Below are 26,923 nucleotides of genomic sequence, written 5' to 3' on the forward strand. Positions count from 1 at the left end.
GCCCTTTATTTCTTCAAGTTTATACTGACTCCAAAAGTAACACATCTTTTCAAAGAAGTAAAGTGTTCAGCAGAAGGTGGCAACATTGTACATAGATTGATGCCTCTAATTCCATATGTTACTTAAAAGCAAATTGCTAGCAAACTGATAATCTGAGTCAGCATTTACATCTCATTTCCTTTATTTTTAGAATAAGAAGGAAATTAAGTAAGGATACTGACAAAAATATGGGCTTTCATTTAAGACATTAGTAGAGAAGAACATGATCAAGGACATTTAAAATAATAAGAACCCGACATTACAAAAATGACTTTTAAGAAGGTGTGTCCCTGACACAGCCTCACTACCATGCTATATAAATTAATATTATATTTAAGGTTTGATTGTAATATATGAAGTGTTATTTCAACGATATGCCATTGAATGCCAGAACTGACACATCACAGAAAAGAGGGGGGAAAAGATGAGGAAGGTGGGCAGGATGGAAGAAAGATAGAGGGGAACACTCAAGTTGTAATTTAAAATAATTATTTTCCAATTTAATCACAAATATATCACATATTCAAAAGCAAGCTAAATGTTCAATATGTAATGTCCTTATTATCTCTAATGTAGAAAAGTGGACTCGTGATATTTGTGCATTGAAGTTATTTCAAAATTTATAATTACTCAAATGGTTACAGGTTTTTGATTGCTCACTCACTGAACTACAAAAACGAAAGCCAACATCTGATTAAGTTATGGTAGCCCGTAATAAATCATTTGAAGTCATTTATTTGGAAATGGAACCCTATATAACCTCTTCTATTATTAAAACATATCAATCTAATCAATGTAATTTTCAACACAGATACTGCTTTTCCCTACCTGTCAAAATGTACAATGGGATTTCTACTGAATATAAGTAATTAATTTTTAACTGCAGAAGTAAAGAACTCTGCTATTCAAGACTTTAACTTTATTATTATTTTTAATGTAGCAATGGTTGTCCTGATGGTTATTATTTGGCTGAATGAATTGAAGCTAGGCTCCCTGGGCAGCTGCTGACATAATGACTGATTGTGTGCAGAGCTGAGAATGTGAATGATAAATTTTGAAAGGCTCTGGAATTTGTGAATAGCAAAAGTAGCTACGGTTCCTAAAATCTAACCATTTGTTCTCAGCAACAAAAGAAGACTCAAAGGCTTTTGTTTAATGAAATGATTCAAAAACAGGATACAGACGAATTAAGGGTTATCTCTACCAGCACAATTCCGCAATCTGCTTGTGTGCCCAAGTGGAAGGATCACAAATGTAGGCTGGTTAACATGGTATAAATGGAATTAATCTGATTCTGTGCCTTTTTATATTATTATGATATGCACATGACAGCTTCCTTAATATCTTCATGCTTCTTGCAAAAAAAAAAAAAAAACCGCAGATAGAAATAGTAACCATTTAAATAACTTTTGCATGTACAGGTTAAGGATTAATTCAAGAATATTCAATAATTAAAACATATACTCAAATTAGTTTGTAACAAAAGTGTTATAAATCATTAAAAAGAAAAACATAGGTGGAATCCTTGGCTATAATATGTACTAGCTACATAATCTTGAGGAGCTGATTTTTGTTATACTTCAGTTTCCATACATGTAAAATGGCTCTCTGGAGGATTATACAAGAGTCTGCAGTAAAATACATAACAGAAAGCCAGGCAAATGATAAAATGTTCTAATATTTGACGGTGGTGGTGGTAATAGTGGTATGAATACTAAGTACCATTCCAGAGGGTGTCTTATCTAACCCTCATAAGAATCTCTGGAGATAATTAAAACGAACCCTGAAAGGGTAGCAGGATATGCCACCTCAAAAATATGACTGTAGGGGGGCCGGCCCCATGACCGACTGGTTAAGTTGGCACTCTCTGCTTCAGCGGCCCAGGGTTTCGCTGGTTCGGATCCTGGGCGCGGACATGGCACGCTCATCAGGCCACGCTGAGGTGGCATCTCACATGCCACAACTAGAAGGACCCACAACTAAAAATAGACAACTATGTACTGAGGGGCTTTGGGAGAAAAAGGAAAAATAAAATCTTTAAAAAAAAAAAAGAAAAAATATATGACTGTAGGAGTTCAGGACATCTCACCCCAAAAGACGTCGCTTTGGAATACTGATTATTTTGAGCTGTAGGCACATGAAAAACAGCAAGTGCACTATCTCTGAACTCACCTTATCTACCTAATGACAGAGCCTCCAAAAGGAACTCATTGTCATAAGTGTCATCAACCAGGAAGACTGACACTTATCACAGGAGCAAAGAGTAGAAGTTGACACCACACCCAGATAAACTTTGTCACAAACTATCATACCTCCCATCTATTCTTCTAAGGGCCCAGTGATCTTTCCTAAAGTTCATTATTCTCCCCTAAGACCTACATCCCCCCACCCCCCATTCTCTATTAAGATTGTATTTAGGATGAAATTCTTAGCCACCTTGGGGAGTTACTCATTTTTCCCTGAGTATCTCCCATGTATACTTGAAGTATACATCTTAATAAACTTCTATTTGTTTTTCTCTTGTTGATCTATCTTTTATTACAGGGGTCTCAGCTAAGAACTCACAAGGGTAGAGGGAAATTATTTTTCCTCCTTTATGCCCCCTGTCCGAAATGAGAGAATGGGGTAATCTAACTAAAGTAAAAAATAAGGTGGGTGCTCATCAAGCCGTGCTGTGGTGGTGTCCCACATACAAAATAGAGGAAGATTGGCATAGAGGTTAGCTGAGGGACAATCTTCCTCAAGCAAAACAAGGAAGACTGGCAACAGATATTAGCTCAGGGACAATCTTTCTCACCAAAAAAAAAAAATTAAAAAAAGTAAGGTGAGGATTTAGTGAGTTCTGTCTCTCAAAAGCCCTCTTTTTCCCCAAGATACCTTGTGCCTTCAATTAAAGGGATATGACTCAAGCAAAAAACAAGGGGAAAAAAATCTTCTGTTAGGAGTAAGAACTGTCCCCTAAAGCTTTACACAAATTCAAGGTAGAAACTAAAAATGCAGCAAATTTTTATCATCACTACTACTAAATTAGAAATTAACTTTCAGTGTTTTTGTTTTTCCCACAGTTTTTCAAAGTACATATAAACATCCTCATTCCACTTACAAAGGCTTGAAATCTGCAATTTCGCATATATTATATAAGGTATAGGGCCAAACTCAGAAACTGATTAGGTGGCAGTCTACCGAATGCAATTAAAGGGACACCAAGAAAAGGACTCTCTTTTCCAGAAACATCTCTGGTATGTTCAATAATGGTTTTGAATGTAGTCATTCAACAATCAGATTATCCATTTTATCCAGGAAATAAAACAGAATAGTTTTAAAATAAACTGTTACCTATACAACCAAAAAGTACAAGAGACAGTATCAGACTCAAACACAGGCTCACTGATTACAAACAAGAAAGATCACTTGGATAACGGCGCAACTCTCAATTATAGCACTCTACACTGATCTATTGTTTGATGTTGTTTATAGTTTCTTAAGGATGGGTAGTGAGAATGTCAGCTGCTATAAAAGTGATCTTACCTTTCTGAAACACCTTGGTGATAGTTTTCAAATTGTGTGGATATGTTGAATATACCACAGCAATGTATTTTTAAGTACACAGAGATAATTAAAGTAACTTTAAAGTAATGAGTCAAAGAATAGACATAAATTATATATTTGAGCATTGCTACTTTCACAAAGTAATATTTTATAAACATAATTTCACAAGTTTTGCTTTGTGAAAAGCAAGCCACTTACTTTCAGAAATAAAGGACCACAAAATCGTATCTTATAATGACAATATATTTTGGAAATATGAGAGTCTTCATTTCCAAATGAAGTTTCAACTAAAGCCTTTTGCTATTTACACTTTCTCAAGACACTGTTTTGACACGAAGTAGTCTTGGTTTTCTGGGAAAAGAAGACCAAATAAATCCCTTAATTCTAATCCAGTATGTATCATCCTCACTATGGATGGATTTTAAATCCTTCAGCAATGTATCTATCAAAATATAAGGCAAGGCAGTGACTTCCAACTGCTGATTTTTATTTCATATATCTATTGAATTTACAAATCCACTGAAAGGCACTCCAGGCCATCAAAAGCTCCCTCATGACTAGGTTTGCAGACATTTACTATGAAAGGGCAATGAGTCTGTCTTTGTTCCCAGCCCCCGACTTTCAGTTAACCTGAGAGATTTGTTCTGAGTAAAGAGTCACCCTACCTTCTGTTTCATTTCCTGTGACTCTCAATCCGTCATGTTCTGGTTCTGATTTCTCACCACTGCCCTCCAACACAAGTCTCCCTCATCACACAATTTGCCAAGGCAGCAGAAAAGACACTGTTATTAAGCTAGCTTTGATTTTGTTTCTTATAAGAAAAACAGCCTCAATTTCACAATATCCTTTTGGTACTAGTAGCACATATAAATGTAAACACCATACTATATGGCCACAAAAATCAGTTTATCTTGGATGAAAAACTACAGAAATGTCCATTTAAAAACACAGAACATATACTATCAATGCCATACTGGAGTCTGTCTTTATTTGTAAGCCCCCATCTATTATATCAAGATCAACTGTTTACAGAACACTTGGTGAGTGTGAAAATAGATTTAGCAAAATCATAGGAATTCTTAACTTGATGTTCAGTTACCAAAATTTCACTACTTTTATTATTTGCTTTATACTTATGAGGTCTATATTTTATTAATCAAAAGTAATTTTCATAGGGGCCAACCCAGTGGCATAGCGGTTAAGTTCACACACTCAGCTTCTGCAGCCCGGGGAATTTGCCGATTCGAACCCCAGGTGTAGACTTGTGCCCCGCTTATTAAGCCATGCTGTAGCAGGCGTTCCACATATAAAATAAAGGAAGATGGGCATGGATGTTAGCTCAGGGCCAATCTTCCTCAGCAAATAGAAGAGGATTGGTGGTGGATGTTAGCTCAGGGTTAATCTTCCTCAAAAAAAATAATAATAATAATAATAATAATGATATTTTTGTATATGTTTATATATTTATTTACTTAATTTGAAAACCACAAAAGGAGCCCAGATTGAGACTTAGATAGACGTTAGTATCAAACAATGCCTGACACACCAAATAATAGCTCCACAGAAAAGGAAAGGGAACCAACAATTAAGGAGCACCTATCTCCATATTCAGAAGATATTAAGACATCTCTCATTAAAGGGCAAATATTATTTTATACGCCATTTTATGAACCCTATTTCAACAAATATGCCTCTGATCATAAGATAGAACATAATTTTATGTACCATTAAGGAAAAATGTTGCCAATTAAATTGATAGACTATTGATTATTATGATGCATCCAATTTCAGATATGTTAAAAAATGAATATAACGTAGGTCTTGGAATAGATAAATTATAGCATATTCCAGTCACTGTGCAAAACTCAAATTCATTACCTATTTTATCCTTAAAAACCACAAGAGAGCTTTTCATATCTATGAAGCAGAGAAACTGGTGGAGAGAGATTTCATTTCTTGCTCTAGTAACACAACTAGGAAGCTCAGAGCTAGGATTTAAAATTTATCCCACATTGGTTGACTCCTCCTTAACGCTTACTGCTTGCTAATCTGAATTCTTATTAACAGATTTGAGACTAGATTTTCTTGTTAAAAAGTGAGTAAACAAATATTTGGGACCAACAGAACATGCTTCTCTATTCAGCCACTTTCTTCTAGGGATTATCAATCAACATGGAATTAATTAGAATATTCTTATCAGAGTCTATTAACTTCTGATTAACAAATGCAGTTGTGGGGTGGAACACATAGGTATCACTCGTGTTTGCTAACACTATATTCAGGACAACTGTGTATATTATAAAAAACAAAATAAATTATAAGTCTAAATTCTGAGCATCTCAGCTATATATATATATATATATATATACACTTCCATTTACAGGAAAAGGTACAGTTTTAAAATCATTGTGAGGAAATGAAAATAAATCCATTAGAAATGTCTGAGCAACTGCTTTAAATCATGTGGTTTGTAGGTGAAATCAAAAAGGTTTTATTCAGCATATTTAATATAAACCTAGCAGAAAACATGTTTTATGCAGATCCCTTTCCAAGTTCTACGGTAATAACCATTTAAAAGACAAAGAGGAGGGAGAATGAAACCATTCTGTCCTCTCCAGGCATCTGCACTCTTCTTTCTGATGAGTCAGCTCTTTTCCCCTCAATATAACCAGCACTTGACTTGACTTTGGTGTCTTCTCCTTCACGAAACCCCCAGCTGCTAGACTATGTGTCTCAGCAGTTCACCAACTCTGTTTCCTGCTCATCCCTGCTCTGCTGAGGCACGTGTTCGGTGTCTGATAACTAGCGGTAAATGGGGCTGCAACAGAGGGAGCAAAGAAGATGGTTCACCTGAACAGTCTGTGAAATCCCTCCTTACTCTTCCATTGGGGCCTCAAATTGGACAAGCGATTTTAGGAAATTACAGGTCAGAAGATATAGTCAAGCCACTCAGGTACACAGGTTATTAAAATGATTCTTGGTTTGTTGGTCAAGAAGGTTCTATTTGCCTTCCCAGTGGTGTAACCTGAAGAAAGGGGAGCATTTTGAGAATAGGCATGGAAGAGAACATAGAGAAGCACCTAAAACTCCCCACCTTTGAAAATTGGTTTATTTCCAGCTTTCCACCTACCTCTCAGCTTTCAGGATTTTCTCTCTTTGACTCCACGTCTCTAACTTTGGTATTAACGAAGAAAAGCCCCCAGGCAGACTCTCTGCCATTTGTATTATTCACTCCAATACCACCATGCATTGGATGTATGACATAGTCATGAATGGACTATGTTGTCGGCAGTGTTAAAATTCACAGTTTTAAAAAAATGTTCAAGTTATGGAAGAGTTACACATACACACAGAAGCAAGTTTCTACAAAACCAAAGACAATTACAAACATGTAGAATTTCGCTATCTAGTGAAACAGTAATCTGATTCCCAAACACTATTAGTGCCTTCCAGATAAGCTGTAGTAAACATTACTAGTCTTATAGCTATAGCCCCAAAACTCCCAGATTGTTTTATGTTATTATATTCCTTTTTGTCATCAAATTTAGAAGACTTTTTCATTGAAATAAAAAAACTAAATTAAATTTACTTTATTTCCCAGAATGATATTTTATACTTCAGCCTTAATGAAAAATGAGTATATTTCAGTAAGCTTTAAGGTCATTTTAATTATGAAGAGATTTTAGCCTCTATAAATTGCACCTGCTTATTTAATGAGGTTCATGCTGACTTCAGTTTTAATTGTGGCTCTATACTTTTGACCCTATAAACTTTATACCAGTCAATAGACAGGGAAGAAACACCATCCATCTCCATTTACTCTACTCTAATGCATGCAAAATTTGCTCTTCCTTTCTTAGTTGCATTATTTAAAAATTAATGATGATTAGAATTGACTTTTTTTAACAGAGCTTAAAACTGATGCTTTCAACAAAGAAACGCAGTGTATTTTCAATTAGCAAATATTATCATACCATAAAATGAAAGACCTAGCCTAAACAATGTAGATTAGATGTAAAAGAAACAAAATTTTCCCCTAAATAATTTGAAAATGGTCACTATATTATTCTTACTATGTCTCCATTTTATATTCCTGTCTCAACAGTAGTCATTTTTTTTTATATACTGAAAACGGTATAAGGGCAAATAAAACATCTTTCATGAGAAGTTATGGTTTGGCCTCTGTATTAAACCATTCATTCATTTACCCAAATACACACACATGCACACCACACACACACACACACACACACACACATATTAACCCAGGTAAAATCCCAGGCCTTTGAAATTGAAAATAAAGATAGCCCAGTTCTTACTTACAAGGAAACATAATGGCATGGGAAATGATCTTTCTTTCACCAATTTCTAACTTCCCCTTTCAGTCAAGATCAGAATTTTCACTAGTGACCCTAAGTGACTTAAAGGAAAGGTAGCAGTCTACTCCTAAAAACTCAAGCATTAACATTTTTAAAAGCTCATTCATTTATAATATGTTATATTTATAATAAGTTGCATTATTTGTACTTAGAAATTTAGCTTCTAGAGTTAAAAAAATAATGTGCTACAGATTTACAATGGGAGAAACATGAAATTAATCAATAGTCAATTTGGTCAAGGCCCAACTCATTGTAAATAAAATCATATACAAGGACGAAATGAGATATAGTCACGTTTCCCTTAACACTGTGTGTGCATATGTGTGTATAAACGTAGATAGATAAATAGGGACAAGACAATATATGTCAATACGTAAAAATTTTAATTATGTGACAATATCATATAATTAGAATGCTAAATTTTATAATTAACTATTTTAATTTGTTACCCAAACTAACTGAGTGTTCTGATAATATAGAAATGACAGTTCCAAGAGGTCATCTACTTTAAACCAATCTGAGATAAATTCCATAAAAATTACAAAAGCTGTGGGTGATTATGATAGATGCATTCAAGAAATGTGGTAATAATCAAAGTAATTTAATGATTAAATATCATTATGGAACCTAATGAGTGTTTAACTATTTTTATAAGTATGATCTAATATTTAATGGATACAGGAAGACCCACAATACGTCTCTGGTTATAAGAGAGGAGGTATGTTTTGTTTGCTTTCAATTTTTCAAAATATAATTTTAAGTATCCCTTTCAAAGTTTTACAAATTAAATGATAATGACACGAGCTAACAGTTGCTAAGCACTTACCAAATTTTAAGCACTATGCTAAGTGCTTACACAGATAATTTTATTTAATCATCATAACAATCATTTTATAAAAAAGTAACCCAAGGAACAAAGAGCTAAAGTAAGTAATGCAAGGTCATACAGCTCATCATGGTGAGCTGGGTTATCACCTTAGACATTCGGTCTTCAATATCCTATTACTACCTCCGTACATTATATTGGAATCACTAAATTTGCTTTCATTCATTTTTGTTTTTTTAATTTATCCACGTGAACAAAAATAACATAATCACAGAGACAACCTTTGGTATATCAACACCCAAATATTTGCCTACTTCAAAAGTTTGAAAAAAACTGATTTAGAAGATCTGATTCTGGTAGCATGAGACAAAACCTATTATGTTAGTACTTATCTCTGAATGGGTGCCTTACTATATATAAATTATGACCATGCCATAAAGATAATTATTGCTGTAATGTATACCCCTATAATTTACTATGCAGCATGTTAATAGACTACTAATATTGAAAGTAACCAGTGAAACAAAATTATTTATGTCATAATTATTTAAGTCTGGTACAATAAGTATCTTAGTCAGACAGAAAGTGAGAAAAAGAGGAAGACGGTGCAAAATATAATAACCAACATTTCTCTGAGAAGATGATAGTATTTTCTATGAGTGAAAATATATCTAAAGGATTTCTTGCTAAGAGACTACACTGATCATATCATTTTAATGGAAAGACAGTTGTACCTGTTTGAGCCTACAAAAGGAGAGAAGTTTGGAAATTGGGAAATGAAAGGAAAATATAATGACACCCTTTTAAATTACTAGAATTCCTCAGTAGTGCTGATCATGGAAACGCATACCTCCATAATGCATGATAGTAGGTACACATATCCAGCTGTATATAATATTCTGTGTTGTGTATTTCATGTATATGAATAATTTTACTTTAATTTTTTGCATTACTTATTTATTTTGACCCATCCTGTTTTCACTACCATGGTTGCAGAAGCATGAGAGGATAACAAGTTTAGCATAACCAGCTTCTATGATATGAAATATTTTATTAAAATGGCACGATCCTAAAAATTTAGAACCATTGAAAAAGCACAAGAACTAAACCATAAAAAGCAGGTCTCAATACAATGTCTTCAAGGTGGTACTGGCCTCTTCCAATGCTTCAACACACAAAAAAACGGAGCTGTCTCTTATCTACTTTAAGCAGTTGTGGGAGACACTGGCCAGACAATTATTCTCAGTCACATTCTACATGGCACAGTCCCTACAACAGGTATTGAAAACCTTGATATTTATTTACCAGTCTGTTTAAAAGCTAAGAATTATTATGTGTCCTATTTCTAGCTAACGATATGTAAAGGAGGGGTTGCTGGGTTACTTCAGAAAAATATTTGTTCAATCCGCCATATTTCTGTTTTTGAATGTTATTATGCCAGGACTCAATGCCTAGATATCTGAAAACCATCTTACTACCCAGAGTTAACAAAACTACACACCAAAAATGTTGAAAAGAGAATGGATTCTTGATGATTCAGATACAAACCCAAACCATCATGGGTACCACTCTTCTTTAGGAATTCGTATTAAGTAAGCAAGTAGACCTTTTAGTTAAAGCCACTACCAGCTTGATCTTCTGTTATGTAGAGCCAAAAGCTCCTAAATGATTCAGTGAAGAAGTATTTATTTGGTGAAATAAAAATTTTAGGGACCAAGTGAAAAATGTTCTTTGGGGAGAGGAGAGACATTGCAGCTGAAAAGCATAGAGCAAGGTTTTCTCCCAGCAAAACTCTTTCATCTTCTTGATGGTATAGAACTGAGAAAATGCCTCTCCAAGCAGGCCCAGATTAAGGGGAGGTCTAAAAGAATTATGTTTCATTCTACTCCAGTTATAGTGTTTTACTCTGCTTTTCCCTATACACTGGATAGATGGAGTAATACAAATGAAAAGATCCCAAAAGTAAGGGGAGGGAGTGAATGTCAGTGTCCAAAAGCATAAAAACTTACGCAAAGCCCTCTCAACTCATCAATAGTCTCAGTGTCCGTGAGCTCCAAAAACGCAACACATTTACTACTGCAATGAACATCTGTTAGTCGCCACCCCTGCATCCATTATCTTTCCTAAATAGTACCCCTAATTTTCCAGCAATGTGAAATTGGTCTGACACCCATCTAGACATCAGCCCCCATTGCCATAGGCCAATCAGTACATGCCATCTTCATTGCCTATATATGGATTAAGACAGCTAGACTCTCCAAATCAAGCCAGTCAGTCAGAGCCAATAGAATTGATCCTGGGACACTTATAAAACAATATGGGAAACAGACTTTTCTCCTTCTTATCAGAATTTCACAGAGAAAAGCATGCAGTCCTGGAGCTTATGGTCACCATCTTTGGATCACTAGAGAACAGAGTCAACACTGAGAAAGCAGAACTAAGAAATGAAGAAAGAGGAACCTGGTCCTGATGAACATCTTGAATCTTGCTTAAAGCTGTTTCTTGAAGATAGATATACCCTTGCAACTCATTAGTAAGATCAATACATTCACATATGTTATTAAGTCATCTGGGTCAGATCTTTGTCTGTGCCTAAAATCATCATCACTGTCTTCAACTATAGTATCTCAAAACTTATCTCAACAATTTAACAAATATTAAACAATTAGTTCTAGCTTACTAAAGTTATATATCAAAACAGAGGTATTATGCCTCAAGGATAAGTTTTTCTCAAGTTACCAAAAATCTGAATCCATAATCCTATATCATCAATTTCTCCTAAAGATGTAGAGCTATAAACAGTACCTTTAAAAAATGTCAGACAAGCACAGCCGACATTTCAACGCTTCTGATTACCACTCAGAAAGCTGCTTACAGAATTCACCCACAGTTTAGTGAATGTACACAAAACAGTAACATTTACTCAAGCAATTCTTTCCCTACAACACAGAAAAATATAATACGTTAAATTAGCTCTAATCCCTTGGAATGGACATTTTTTCTATTCAGGTAATTTTCTTAATGTTTCAAGAGCACACTAAGGTTCTCCTTACCAGACAGGTACAATGCATTAAAATGGAAATGTCAATATATCGGAAAAGTATGTGTCACCTTAACAAGATCATCAAACATATTTATACTTTTAGAGGCAAGACCACAGCAAAGAATAAGACTGCATTAGTAGCTGTCTATTATTAAAATTCTAACATGTTCAAGGGGGCAACCAACCATCAAAGTGCAACTTCTACACTACTACAATTCTACAATATGATACAATAACTATAAACATTTTTACCTAGACTGTTTCTACCTTCATGTGTTAAAATGTATTTTCTCCTCAGATACAGAGAATATGATCTCTTCTACATAGTAAAATCCCTACTATAGAGAGCCCCATATTCGCTGGTGATGTTGAATCATTAAACATGAGTCAGTGACAGTAAAGCTGGACGCTGTTTTTCTTATAAATTGAGAGGCCTTTGACCTTTACAATCACTAAAGAATACAGACATCCTGCTTACCAAAAATAAGAGGATAAAATCTGAAAAAAAGCAAACGCGCACAAATCTAGTGACGCCTATTTCAAAAGAAAAATGATAGATTTTATAGTTTTAAAAGAAATATTATTCCCAACATTACACATCTAGAAAGTGTGTGTGTGTCTGTGTGTGTGTCTGTGTCTGTGTGTCTGTGTGTGTGTGTGTGTCTGTGTGTAGCTTTGAGGGGTTTTTCCCCGTTTTCTTACCTTATTCAAATTAGGACCTCTAAAAAGAAGATACTGTTAAAAAAAAATTCAGTGAATATGATGAAGCTACATAAGAATTTACCATCCACAAGGTTTACCTGGATATACAAAAGAGGGAAAAAATTCATGTTAGACTTGAATTAATATAGTTAACTATTTGCATAGTGTCCCAATTCACTGGGTTAATTATATATAATTCACCAATTTGCCTTCGTGACATAGATACCATCTTAAAGTGTCAGACTGAATTTATCTTCCCTCATTTAATGACTTCTGTCACCATCTCAAATGCCTTAAAATATTCTAGAAAAAACTTTTAAATTTTATTTCAAAAAAAATGACTCAAAAATCAAACAGTCTTTAAAGATCTCATTGCCAATGCCAGCTAGCTTTCATGACAAAGTGAAAATCTTAATTGTTGAAAAAATGCTAAAAAAGTGACTCCTTACTCTAAACAAAAAACAAACTTCATTGTTTTCTAAGAATGACATGAATTTGGCATGGCAACCCATATGAAATATTCTAAGGGTTCAAATGTTTGAGCCAAAAAGATAAATAAAGTTCCAAATAGTTGTATTTTTAAAAACACAGTATATATACCCAAGCCAAGATACTGTGAAATAGTTGACCACAAAGAGGATTAATTTTACAGCAGAATAAATCAAAGTGTTTGAATAAATTTAAGCTCAAGTTTCTCTTTTTTTAAAAGAATTCTGAGGGAATTAAGCACTCTTCTGTAGTTCTATGCATGAGGTGGAGAAAAAAAGAAAATGGAAATGGAAAGGCAAAGTAGAAACTGAAGTCAAAGCTGTCAAGTAAAGACATTTTTTTTTAATTTCCTAAGAGGGACTAGCCCCCTCTCTATATTCTTAGTGGTAGTATATTAAAGGAATTCAAGTTCACTGGAAAGTAGGGACAGCACCAAAAGGACAAAGCATTTCACAAAATCTACAACAATTTCTAGCCTAAGGCCAGGCTCCAAATCGGGTTCCTTTAAACCCGAACTAAAGCAAGAAAAAGTTAAAAGTGAGGTTAGAAAACACATGTTTTCCTTTGTTTACAACAATGAATGACTGTCCTGCTTCACCACCCCTGAAGCACAGAGTTTATCAAGTGGCACAGAAGAGTGCTGAGCAAGAACTGACATTGGCATTTGCAGTGTGTGACTGTGGGCAAAGCTGCTCAATGAAAGCTTAAACACATGAGGATCAGATCAATGGACTCAGCAGCAACCTAGGTGCATCGTCAAGAAAACTGAAGAAAGAGTTGATCAACAATTTTTATTTTAGAAAATATATTTTCTCAAGTTTAGGATCAAGAAAACTACTTAACTATTTCTAGCCACCGACAAATAAATTATAAGAAATATACACATCTATACCTCACTCTGTCTCATCTATCAATGACTTAAAACTCAGCAGTATCCCAGAGATGAGAACTAAAACCAGATGTATCTGCTCTCCTGTTTGTTCATAAATATTCTGTATTTTCACTTAGTAAGATAAACCTATAATTTATTTTTTAAGGTTGATTTAATCAGTGCAGGTGGTAAAACCTTCTGTTGTAATTCGTATCTAGAGACGCAGCCTTTTAATATGTGTATCCCAGTTGGTTAAAGGATTATACTAAATAAAGCCATGGTCATATTTCTTCCCTTCTCTACAGATTAAGTAGTTTCTCTTTCATTGCCAGAAACTATACCCAATTACCTGTAGCCAACCATCTCACAAATACATATTTTTGGACATTAAGATCATTAAGTTATAGAAAGATTAAACAACGTCATTGGTACAATACACAAAAAAAGAAAGAGAACTACGAGGGGAAGGAAAAATAACTTGAAGGAGACAGTAGGAAGGGATAGACGAAGGGGGAAACACAGGAAGCATGAATGGTACCTGTCAATTCACACAGGCTGATATTTTTTCCAATTTGATTTCCCATCCACCCAAAAATGATGCAATTTCTCCACTTGTTTAGGTGTTTCAAGGAAAGCAGACAATTCTTTCAAGAATTCTTCCATTGCACAGCATGATAAACGGATGCACTAATGCTAAAATTTGATAAGTCCCTCCAATTATTTTCACAGCAAGACAAAGTTTAGTTAGGGGCAATTAGATATAGACTTATAAAATTTCCATATTAATTAAACCAAAATTTTTTTTAAATATAAACCTCCATATTTCTTTGGTCAAAAACACTGGTTAATAAATTTTAAAACTCTGCATACTTTTAGACAGAGAAAAGATATACCTCTGGATCCATCATGCATATGCAGCTCATAAATAATATGTGGTGAGATGCCTTGGTAAAAGGTAGGCACTGAGCTTTTATTTAAATGTGCCATACAATTTTCTGCACCTATGGGTGCAGACTCTGGCCCTAGTAAGTTAACATAAAGCAAACAACTGCCCATTGTTTCTGGTGGAAGACCTAAAAGCAGTGGAATCACCTGACAGATATTTCAGAAGGGCATTGAGTGGTCTCGATGGTTAAGGAAGTTGGTTGTACTTTTTCAATGAATTAATACTCTATAAATGTATTGCAATATCATGTTGGTTTGTTACTTCCGGAGAATGCTCTATGAATGAAAATTATTGCTTGTTTGAGCAGTTGTTTGCAGGAGATCTAGAGTTGGGACCCGAAGCATCACTTCACATCAATTAAGAGGCCATGGAACGATATTGAAATGGGCAGGTTATTTTACCAAGGATAAACAAGCCAGAATGATGCAAGTAGGTATGGTTACATAGTTGTAAGACTAAATGGAGGGGGATGCTCTGGACTGTGAACCCTAACACTATGAATCATTTCAACAGCAGGGGAGATTAAGGACTCTGGGCCCTCTCCAATTTGGGCCAGAACAAAGACGCAATGAGGTGTCCGAAGTACTCCACTTAGTACAGTAAGCTGTCCAGGGTATTCGGAGAAAGGTAAGCAGCTAGAAGACCCTGAGAATAAACTTAAGCGTTTGAGATCTGAGATTTCTTTAACAACATTTGTAAATTCCTGTGTTATTTTTTCCTTTGTTATCCTTGAACTTCACCAGCAAAGTCTGAACCACTGGAGTCTGATCTCTACCTGTACTCTGGAGAATTGAAGAAAGACTGTACCATTTCCGAAATTCAGCTGCAGATAGAGACAGCAGTGTCTCTCAATTCCTTAACCACGAAGGTGACAGTATTTGTGATCAGCAGAGCTGAGGGCGGGGTCAAGGGCAAACCTCACCATGGTCATCAGAGCCTGAGGCAGCTGTTGCAAAAGGGAAAAAAAGAGAGAAAGAAAAAGGTGGGGGAAAAAAAAAAACGCAGAAGCTGTAACTGAAGAACCAGAAGGGCCTATTCATGAGCACAGTTGAAGACAGCTCCCTGAAAAACTTTCACTTCTTAAGGGGCCATTTCTGGGGAAGCTAAATTTTAGCCATCAAGCTATGGGAGGTAGTTATCATAAGCAGGAAGGCTACTCAATTCTGACCTATTCAATTGATACATGTGTTACTTAACTTGCAAAGAAAACATAAACACAAGGCGAAAGAAAGGAAGACTTTCATTTTCCCAAAGTATATTAGGCAGGTTATGATACAATTATTGGTGGCCTTACTGAAGAACCGGACAAAGTAGGATTGGCTACTTAAAACGTAACCTTCTATCAGGACTCTTTTTGGCATAAGAATATATTACAAAGGAAGAACTGTGTCAATAAAAAAAATTAGCTGGAGCATGATTAAAGAAAAAACATTTGATCTCCAGTATGAAAATTTATGTTTCATCCCAAGAGGAAGTTCTTCACATTTGAAGTCTTTCAATGGATAACAAAAACTTTGGGTCTGCCAAGTAATAGTGAGTGAATGAAACAACTACTGGTTGTCACACTCTAGGGAACAGGTTCCAACTATTTGTTAAATTCAAACTGTGAGTCTAAAGATCAATATCAATTTGTGGAATTTCAGATTTTATTTATATCAATGCTATTTATTTTAAATCTATGACCAATATTTACCCTCAATAAACAATTCTAAGCAGCGCGAGGTAAGATAAAATGGTGTATAAGAACTAAAAAAGAATTGACTATGTTAAAAATAAAAAGTGTTGGGATCTCTTTAATGAAGCCACAAGTCATCCAAAAATCATTCAAAAAACTCATAAAATGTTACGATTTCGAAAGCATTATGACTCTAACTTCCTGACTCCAAAGTCAACTTTCCACTATGCTACACAACCACATGTACAAAAATATCTCACACAAAATTATCCTATAAGAATATTAAAATGATTACCAACCAATTTAACAACCAAATGTGGATTTTAAATGTGATGGAAAAACTCATTATAGAGTCCTGAATTTGATCTTGTGAAAGTAGTCATTAAACACCATATTTAAAACTATGAGACTTGTATTTTTTAACCCTCTTTAACTGAAAAGTTCTATCATCAACTGTCCGTACTTCAGAGAAAGAATGAAGGCATATAAATGGCATTCTTTATACTCATGAAGCCTGCTACTTAGAACTTCAACATATGCAAATTATTCCCAAGCTTCATCTCAATGGATGATTGATTAGAGGACATTGAAGGTATAACTGTCTATGCTATTTTATTGTAAGGTTCCACCCTGGGAAGGTAAGCAAAGGCAGCAGCCACTCACCCTATTTAGAGTCTAGACAGCAAAATGAAAAATAGGTTGGATATAGTTCCCAGAGTTAGAAGACCTAGAGACTAAGGACCAAGTGTCTTGCCAGTGCAAAGAAATGGAACAGGTATTTTCAAAGATACATTCACTTTGGTGACTCTTGAAAGATGATACTGACAATGATAAATTGAAAAGATTTCCTAAACCTTGAAAAACACCTGCTTTTCTAATCTAATACTTGCTATTAAAAAAATGTTCCCCCAAATCAATGTTATGGTTCTGTCAATTAAAAGAAATGGAATGCTGTACAAGCACTGTTCCCAGACAACCAATGCCTGATCAGTCAAGGTCAGCCAATATACCCCGATCTAAAAATGAAATTCTACACAGTGACTTCACTCTATTCTTGCCTGCCATCGCTTCCTTGGCCTTAAGGCATTTAGAAGGAATCAAAAGGAAGGAGTACTTCAGTGCAAAGATTCTGAAGTCTAAATCCTGCCTTCTTTTTCCACACCTCTCTGTAACTTAATCCTTCATCCAGGAATCAAATCCTCATAGATACTCTTAACGGTTAACAACTTCTAGAGCAAAAAAATATATAGCTACCTACAAGTATGTAAGTCCTCTTAAAATATTTAGTTCCTCATTAGAATACAATTTTATGTGCAAAAGATTTCACTCTTGAGGTGCCAAAAGGTTAGGTCAGAGAAATATTGCCAGATTCTTAACAAACGGAAGCTTATATGTGAAAAGCTTAAAAATAACAGCAGCAATGGATATAGCTTAAAATCTGGTTTTGAGTACCACAATCTTACTGGTCTTTAGAATAGCACTCCATTTAGGCAATGTCATTCAAACAATCCTATCTCTTTTTTAAAAACTGAAAATAGCTTTATTACTTTATCTGATAATAAGTAGCACTTTCTAACTTTCAAAATTCTAGACACATATAAAGGCATAAAAAAATGAAAAATATCAGAAATTACTAGAAGCCTTAAATAAAAATAACATTTTGCTGTAAAGTATTCCAGAACTTTCCAGATTATATCTATCAATACATTTTATTACAAGAGTAGGTCATATTATGTGACCCATCTTTCTTATTTGGTAAAATATTACAGCTTTTTTCCAGGTCAGTAAGTGCACATTTTGCTTCAACAGTTTCAACTGTTGCAAAGCATTCCACTAAGGAGATCTATAACAATATATTTAATTAATCTCATTTTGTCAGACACATAAATTGATTCCGATATCTTGCTATAAAAATATACATCATTATATGGACTTCTGTGGTTGCCTATTTCCTTTTAAAAAGGTATAGAATACCTTTTTTTTTTTTTTTTAAAGATTTTATTTTTTCCTTTTTCTCCCCAAAGCCCCCCGGTACATAGTTGTGTATTCTTCGTTGTGGGTTCTTCTAGTTGTGGCATGTGGGACGCTGCCTCAGCGTGGTCCGATGAGCAGCGCCATGTCCGCGCCCAGGATTCGAACCAACGAAACACTGAGCCGCCTGCTGCGGAGTGCGCGAACTTAACCACTCGGCCACGGGGCCAGCCCCTAGAATACCCTTTTTATCATTGAACAATAACAACTCTGGAATTTAGAAAGCCAATCTACTCTGAAATAATTTTCTCAGGAAAAATAAACTCAGATAATAAAAAGCTAATAATGGGGAGGGGGGCATAATTTAACACTGTCCAATATTTAATCCCTATTAATGTCTCCCAAAGCAACATGGTATATTTAAGGGCAACATAGTATATGAAGTGTAGGGATGGGAAACAAGATGTTATATAGAAACCTCTTTTAAAGAGCAATAAATTGACAGGGGTTTATTTATATCTCCTCTAATAGTGTCAGCCTCTCCTGAGGTGAAGGTACCACAACACATTATATTCCCAGCATAGTTCATATTTCTCAGAGTCCCTTCCTATGTATGAGTACATTTAATACTGAAATATTAATTAGCTTCTAGTACCATGAAGTAGTTACAACACATAATTATCCTCATTTTACATATAAGGAAACTTTGGCCCAAAGAGGTCAAATGGCCATAATCACACATTTATTAACATAACCAATATAAGAACAACACATTTGACATCAATCTCCTAAACCCAAGTGCTTTTGTCATGGGGCAAGGATGGTTAAGAGATGGGGCCGGTGGGTGGGGGTTTGGGGGGTGGAATAAATAATGGATGGAAAAGAAAGAAAAGAAAACATCAGCAGAAACCTGGAAAGTCCTCAAACTGGAAAATAAAGCCATGAACAAACATGGTAAATTCAGTCATAGGAGATTATTATGTTTCTCATACACACATAGAATCACAGGTGTGACCTTAGATCTCTTACAGTCCAGCTTCAGAGAGATGAAGGGAAGGCTCTGAAGTTTTAGGCCTGAGCTCACATGTCATCTAGTCAAAGATGAATAGATGATCACACTCTCAACAGTCTGTCTTGTTACATCATTTGTACAAGGTGCTCACTAAATATATTCTGAATGGATGAATGGGAAAGCTCAGCTGGCTGATGGGAGACAATGAATTTTGTTCAGGGAAACAAACATTTTCCCCTAATAAACACACACACACAAAATATCACTCAGAAATGTCAATGGAGAAGAACTAGAAGGCCTTACAACTAGGATATACGACTGTGTACTGGGGCTGTGGGGAGAAAAGAAAAAGAAAGCCAATGAATCCCCAGTTTTTGATATAGCAGTTTAGTTACATACAAGTAAACTAAGTTTCAGAAGTGATACATTTTGGCTCCAAGACCCACTCCAAACATATCTGTATTTTAAAAGGAGCTGCCCCTAAGCTGAAATATTACAACTTCCATTATCAAATAATGCAATATCCTTTTGGAAACCAGTCTAGACAGACAATCTGCTGGAGTCTGAAATATTTTTTCTCTTTATGATCATCAGCAGACATGGAGCAACAACATGTTTAAGACACTAAATTGTGACACAAAAGGACTTTATTATTAAAGGAGTTTTATTCAACGTGAATTAAGAGTTGGCATGTCTGAATGCAAAACATACAAAACCTGTGGTATAAATTAGGCTTTGATACTGTACTGTGTTCACATCTGTTCCTTTTTGTATATGTACTCAAAACTACTTCTTACTAATCAAGTGGGGTTTTTTTCCCTTTAAAATAGCACTGCAATGCTTCCTCAGATATTTTGCAATTTGATGTCACATTTCTTATTTTCAACCCTGAAGCCTACCAGAGATACCATAAGAAATACTCTAATAGTCTTAGAAAAGCTAAAATTCATTTTGTTAGTAGCTCGTTAGTTATCTGTGCTCAGAATTCCAGAGTTCTGATCCGAGGAGAAAATTCCCTTGAGAAAAAAAAAATACTTTTAGATCTTAGCTGTATGTTGGAGGGTAAGAGAAAGGGCAGATGAAAGAGACCATCTTTTCAGAATATAAACATGATTCATGCCATAACTACAGGCACCAAACCCAGCTACAATAGTTTAAAAAAAAAAAAAAAATATGAAAGGATCAGCTGTGTCTCAGTTGAACAATATGAAGTATAAAGATCCAGGGGAAACATTACCCAATTTTACTTTAATCTGTTCTCTTAATTTTGTGACCACCCCCCTGGAAACTGTTGACTGTTCACAGTCACAAAGCCTTAGAACTGAGAATTTACCCAGCAGGGATAAATTCTTGGCTGGCTTCCCTGAGGTGATTAGGCCATTACTGCTTCTTCTACAGGTTTCAGGGTCTATCTTTCCTCTCCTGAAGTGTCCCCTCCTAAGATTTGCCTTGCTTGGTCTAATATGAACAACAGCATCATTTACTTTTACAGTGCAACAGAGCTTACAATACATTTTGACATGTGTTAATTTATTTGATCCTCACAACAGTCTTTGCTCGTACCTGGGAGAGATATTATCACCCCATTTTTACCAGTGAGAGAGGTGGATTTCAGGGAGGTTCAGTAAATTGCTCTGAACAACACAGCTGGCAAGGTGTGGCTCCAGGACTGGAATTAAGATCTTGAGACTCCTATTCAAACATTCTTTCCTCTATATCCCTGTGATTTTAGATTCTGGATTGCAGTCAGTTCTATGCCAAGATGTTGACTCTAAGTAACTGAAACTATGACCAAAAATTAGTATTTAAAATAAACAAATATCCCATAACTTAATGAGAAAGGAAAACAGAATTAATATCGGTGCGTGTCTACCTGGCTCATGCCATATGCTAGATACTTTATATGTTACCTGCTTTCATGAAGATAAAGCAATACAACATTGACTAAAGTTCTTTAATCCATGGGCTATTCTAAGATTCACATGAGTAACTCTAGTCCCTATAACTCAGGCCTATATTATCACCCACAAAATCTGGAACTTAAGGCTCAAGTGGTTAAACGACTTATTTCCCAGAATTGCACGTCCACTCTATGGCAGAGTCAGAAACTGAAATCAGGTTGCTGGTCCTGGTAACATTCGAGGGAATGTATGTATATATTATAAACTCTACCCAAAGGATCCAGAAACCATCCCCAAAAAACTTGCTGAAAGTCCAGACATTATTTTAAAAAATAAATAAAACCGGAGAGATTTCTTTTCCAATAGCTACAATAAGAAAGAAAGAAAAATTTGAACTTGTTTAGTATTTTAAAGTTTCCAGTCTCTTTCACAATCATTAATCATTTGATTCTCACAACAGTATCTATTATGTACACGGGGTATTATCCCTATTTTACAGAGGAGTCCACTGTAATTTAAGAAAGTTAAATAATAGGCCTAAGAGTTCATGGTTAAAAAAATTTTAGAAAAAAAGAATTAAAATGCTGATTTTTCTAAATTTTAGCTGTCTTCTTACTAATGTACCAGCTTGCAAAAAAAAATGGGAAGACTGACTAAATAAGGAAAATAGGCAAACCCACATAAGGAAGCTCAGTCATTCATTACTAAGTTCACTAAAAGGAATTAGAAATGAACAGCAGAGATTCTAAAATTTGTAATACAAAATGATTAAACACACCTGTGGAAACCCCATTAAGGAATAAAGTACTTTATAGCCCAGAAAGCTGGAAACAAAGAATAAATGCAATGAAAATCTGTAATAAAATCCTGACTGGTGGGAAAAGGTGTTCACCAAATCCATGTATAGCAGACTTGAGTGCTATTCTTTCAAGTTTGAAAGAGATAAAGACTGAAACCATTACATGTATGAACCCAAGAAGTTGTATAGACTGAAAACACAAATGGCTTAAAAACGTCTAGACTTCTGGATGACACGTCTCTAACGGAAGGCAAGCTCTAAGAGTTATGATGGATAAAGAATGCTCTTTATTGTGGACAACAAAATTTGAAGATGTTGAAAACAATATAATATATTCCTTTCTGCCCAGCAGGTGACCTTTATTTAAATGGACTGGTTTGCTGAATCAGTTTCTTTTGTCTAACAGTCTTTGCCCCCAGGTACCCACTCCTCATTTCGCCAGAATAACTCTCCCATCTTTCTGCTTTTGGCCCATACTCTTATACCATGAACTCTGATGCCAGTCCATTGTCTTTTCCCTAACATCTGCCTTTGACCTGTGGTACAGTTTCAGATCCAATGCTAAAAAAATAGCCACAAACGTCTACTTCTTTAATCTTGATTTAGTTTTCTACTTCTATTCTTAAGAGAATAAATAGATTCAACAGGGTCTCCCCTGAGGCCAATAGACATCACTTTTATTTTAGATATGTAAGTAACCAAATGCCCAGTCTGATCTGTCTAGACACGGTTCACACTCCAGGGCCTGCAGGAACCAGGCAGGTTATGTAAACGAGTCAAGTGGGCTGGGTGGAAGCAACGGGAAGTAGTGAGAGCTACGGTAAACTAAAAGCTGCATGCTCCTTCGAAAAAGATCTAATGCAAATTTTTCAAGGACAGTGAGAGACAAACTTTGCAGACTGGATAGATGATGCAGGACATGCTGAGATGGCTGGAGAAGAACCAACTGGAGGCCCAGTGCTTCCCTTCAGATACCCTTTGACAGAATAGTATACTCCATATCAACCCATGAACTCCTGTATGCGTATCTTATTAAAATAAAAGCAAACACTCTCAGTTACCACATTAGTCAGATGCCCTTGGAAACATAGTTATTACTCAAAGGTACCTTTTTGTTGTTATTGAAGAAAGCATTTTGTCAGATATAAAAAAAGTACTATGACCCGCACCATTCAAACTTAATAAAAGCAAGATTCCTAATCTCAGATAAACTTGTGGTGTAATGAAAGAGATCATTATCTGATAATACAAGGGACTGACGTGCAGGTTTAAATAGCAGGCAATACTGACAGCAAAGAATAATCACTTTGTCCCAGTCAAGTGGATGATACGTATGTACTGTCTGGGAACAATATACCAGGTTTGACTCTATCCTCTTTATAAAGTTTAAGACTAAAAGTGCCCTCCAATGCAATTCTAGACCACTGTTTTCCAGAAAGGAGAGTGAAGCTCAGAAAAAGAAAGTGGCTTGCCCAAGGTCACAAAACTAGTTAGTGACAAGGCCAGGAGCATAATTCTAAGTGTTCACCTAGTGTTTACTGACCAGCACACTGCCTCCAATAACCAAAGAAACAGAGAGAAGATACATTATGAACTCTAAACATATTATTTGTAAATCATTCATTCTGACAAATATAGTCATTCATTCAACACACTTACTGAGGAGTTCTAGACTAGACCCTGGGGGGGTGTTAAGTTGCTGAACACAGCATAAAACAGTCTTGCCCTCATGGAAACTCAGTGTCATGGGGAATTAGATGTTTTCAACACAGGGCCAACAGAGTTTAAAGCTCGTAACGTATTCTTCTTGTCTTCCACTAATGGGATACAATTTGGAAGTCTTCAATTTCATACTGGAGATGGCAGTCTCTCCTGTGGTTTATATAATAATGTTAACATTTATCATTTTTATATTTGCTCATTAAACTGTTGGAGATTCTTCATGTTGAAAGGTAGGAAAAAACTACTCATGCCAGGACTCTGTCATCAAATATTCCTCAGATTGCCACACTTGAGCTAATTTTTCTTGCCAACCTATTCAAATTGCAGCAGCTTCTTCCTCTAATATTGCCACATATGCACTTTAAGGCTTCTGAACTCTTTGCTCATTTACTATGTTGATTCACCTTTTAACAAAAAGATAAAGGTAATTTTAGCATCCTTTATTATAACTGAGATTGCTGAAGCCAATAGATTATTTATTGAAAAGGTCAGAATTTTCACAATTCTTCAAACCATTAACATTTACTATATCAATTTCTCTTTAAATGGTATTCTTTTATGCCTAGGAACAAATACCATTGTGGGATGAAATATTTTTTAAATACCTATTAAAATATATATTAGGTAAATAACATAAAGTGCCATTAAGACGTACCACAAATTCCATTTGGGGGGACAGATGTTAGTTTTGTGTTAGTTAGATGTTAGTGATTATTAAAACCTCTAAGTGCTTTTATTATAACAGCTGTGAATTAGTAAATTTGAAACTGAGTGTGGAAGCCATTCTCCCATCATATGCCACATGAGAGGGTGGGAGGTGGGTTATAAACAAAAATTTACCACAGGTTTTATAAAACACTTCCATTTTCTAATGCCACTGTTCTCTTTTTTTGTCTTTTAGCATTGGCTAGCAAGCAGACAGCAGGAATTCAATGCCACAATATATGCCACATGGCCTTTCCATAGAAGCCTATTTTTCAGCAAAGACAGGACCTCTGTTCCACCTGCAGAAATGGCTGGGTGGATGCACACATTGGGGCAAGGGAGTGACTATGCCACTTACACGTAGTTGAAAACATTGGGCCAGCTTTCTCCACCTCAAGGACAGAGCATCTTAGCAGTGACTTGCCTCTGCCAAGTGCAAAAAGGCACAGTTTCCTTCATACCCTCCTTAGGCAAAGAGAGCTTCAGACTAATGGCAGTGGTCTTATTTAAATATGTATTTTCCTTTGCAAATCAAATAAATTCAACATGGTAAACTAAAATCTGGTCATGAGTAAGCTAACACTTATGCCAGAAATTATATTAAGCATTTACATGCACTGTCTTATTCTATCCCCAAAACAAAAACAGTAGCTTTTATCACTATCCCCTGTTTACAGATGAGGATATTGGAGAGAGGAAGTAACTTACCCAAAGGCATACAGCTACCAAGGAGAAGAGGGAAGCAAATCCAGGCAGTCTGACTTCAGAGTCCACAGTGTCATATACTACATCGCTCCAGAACACCACATAATAGTGTAAAGCAGATTATGTATCTTCAACTCACTATCTATGTAGAATATACTGTACACAGCAATCTGAATGCTCTTCGACAGCCATTGGATTATTCAGAATCTCAGTAAATTTTACTTTCAATGAAGATTCTTTTCTCACAAATATCCAAATAAACGTTAACACTATTGACAAAGTCATTCAAAACCTACTTTTCATTCTAAACCTGACATATGTCAATAAAACAGCAGAATTAGTGTTGGTTTTAGTTCGCATCACATTGTGGAGTCTTTGTAGAGGCCACAGCATTACTACTCTCACTAGCTATGTATCCCAAGCCGGCTGGGGGAATGTCAGGATGGGGCGTTTCCGCTTAATGAAAATCATGACTGCATTTTTTCTTAATTTAAAAAGGATGCTCAAAAAGTAAAATCTATCCTATGCCCCTCATTATACAGAATGCAGGGCTTACACAGATATTTGATTTATATAAGGGGATGCAACATTAACCTTACCAATAAATCAGCTTATTTTTTAAACATATGACTACTGAACATACTTATGTTTGCAAACATAGTTTTTTCATTAAAATTTTAAGTTTGCCACTAAAATCCAAAAAATGGACAAACGAAAACTTAAAATTCAGTATCACAAAACCTATCCTGTTTTAAAACTCAGCAGAAGTTCTGCTTTAGCACAAGCACTAATTCGTATGAGAAAGCAAAATGTTTTAGTGTCCTATGAGACCCCATTACTTAAAGAAATCAGATCTTCTAAATAATTCCCAAATATCCACATTACATGGAATTGACTGTGAATTCATTCTGTTATCTGAAGACCTCACAAAGATCAAACACTTTAAAAAAACAAAGTATTTTCACCTCTAATGGTAAATTTAATATATACTGAAGGGCTCTTTGTTAAATGAACACATCATTTTCTTCCCTCTTGCTTTGCATTAAACATCACACAAATGAACAGCAAGAATCCAGAATGAGATGCAACTATATATCACCCATTCATTCTCTAATGAGAATGAACATTTATGAAAAGGAAACCCTTCTACCATTTAGCTCAAATAGAAGCTACGAGGTTCATCGAGCTCTTCCAATGATAGTGACGTTTTCCTCCGTCCCAGTCCTGAGAAAGGTCACTCACACAATAATTCTGGGCCGGCCATGAATGCGGCTTCTGAATAATCTGAAGCTCGGAAGCAGTGAATACTCCTCCGTAAATAAGGGAGCTCTGGGATGCAGCTGCCCTCAGCAGAGTTCAGAAGAGGAGGAGGCTTCTCTGTTTCCTTGCTCATTCCATCCTTTGGTAATTTACCTTTTATTCCTTAAATGCCAAAAAATCAATCTTACAAGGAACTACTTCACATGGATGTGTACATAAAACTACTATGTACACTAGATTGCATTTTGCAAATTTTTCCCGTTTAAGATCTAAAACACTAAAAAAAAACCTAACAATACTCTTCTTCTCAGAAACCAAAAGCTCCAGGG

At 35.5% G+C, this 26,923-nt stretch overlaps 1 protein-coding gene across 16 annotated transcripts in view; it reads right to left on the reverse strand.

Annotated features, from left to right (window-relative positions):
- The window catches only part of ADGRL3 (adhesion G protein-coupled receptor L3), a 794,963-nt gene that overhangs the window by 700,554 nt on the left and 67,486 nt on the right, over positions 1-26,923 (reverse strand). The gene's annotated exons all lie outside the window — the stretch shown is intronic.

This window comes from Equus quagga, chromosome 3, assembly GCF_021613505.1.
Source record: "Equus quagga isolate Etosha38 chromosome 3, UCLA_HA_Equagga_1.0, whole genome shotgun sequence".
Classification (NCBI taxonomy): domain Eukaryota; kingdom Metazoa; phylum Chordata; class Mammalia; order Perissodactyla; family Equidae; genus Equus; species Equus quagga.